The sequence below is a fragment of the Aquarana catesbeiana genome, linkage group LG02 (genome assembly GCF_042186555.1).
Source record: "Aquarana catesbeiana isolate 2022-GZ linkage group LG02, ASM4218655v1, whole genome shotgun sequence".
Taxonomy (NCBI): Eukaryota; Metazoa; Chordata; class Amphibia; order Anura; family Ranidae; genus Aquarana; species Aquarana catesbeiana.
In genome coordinates, this window is record NC_133325.1 from 802,778,113 (window position 1) to 802,778,946 (window position 834).

Consider the following 834-nt stretch of genomic DNA (forward strand, 5'->3'; position numbering starts at 1 on the left):
TAGAAAATAACACAATAGTATAGGAAAAAACCAGAATAAAATAGAGTGAATATAACCAAATTCAAATTGATTCTATTTCAATTTTGGGAAATAGTTATATTCTTCCCTTTTTTTTTAATTGTATTCTTTTTCTACTTCTATTATTTGGTATTCTATTCCTTTCTATTCAAATTTATTCTATTCAAAATTCGAATTTCGGAAGATGGTTATATTCGTTCTATGATAGTCTATTCTATTTGTCTCTATTATATTCTAGTCTATGCTGTGTTTATTTTCTATTCTAATTTGATTTACTCTGTTTTACTCTATTATATTATATTATTTTATTTTCTGTTATATTCTTTTCTATTCTATTTTATTATTATTGGAAAACTTTTAGAATTGGAAAATTATTAGAAAGGATTCAAATTTCAAATTTTGTCTGAATAGTTTTTTTTTGCGTTATTTCGGATTCATTTAAATTTGGTACTATTGAAATTTTGGAAATTCGGATACATCCAAATTTCTGAAGAACGAACCTCAAATGTCTAATCCATACATTATATAGTAGAAGATCTGGGAGAGACGTATGTACAATGTCCTCTGATTACTGCCCCATCCTCACCATTCCCTGTGGATTCACATCTGCAGTGCTCAGCCCTCCTGAAGTTGCTGTGATCTGAACTGTGCTGTGCCTTCTGCTCGGGGTCCCCAATGTGTTAGATGTGACCATTGATGGTGGGGTGACAGATCCCCAATACACACACTGACAATGCAGCAATGCAGCAAACTGGAGACCTCAGAGGGGATTTCAGTGACCTCAGGCTGACCTCCGACCTGGACGGAGCCGCCTCT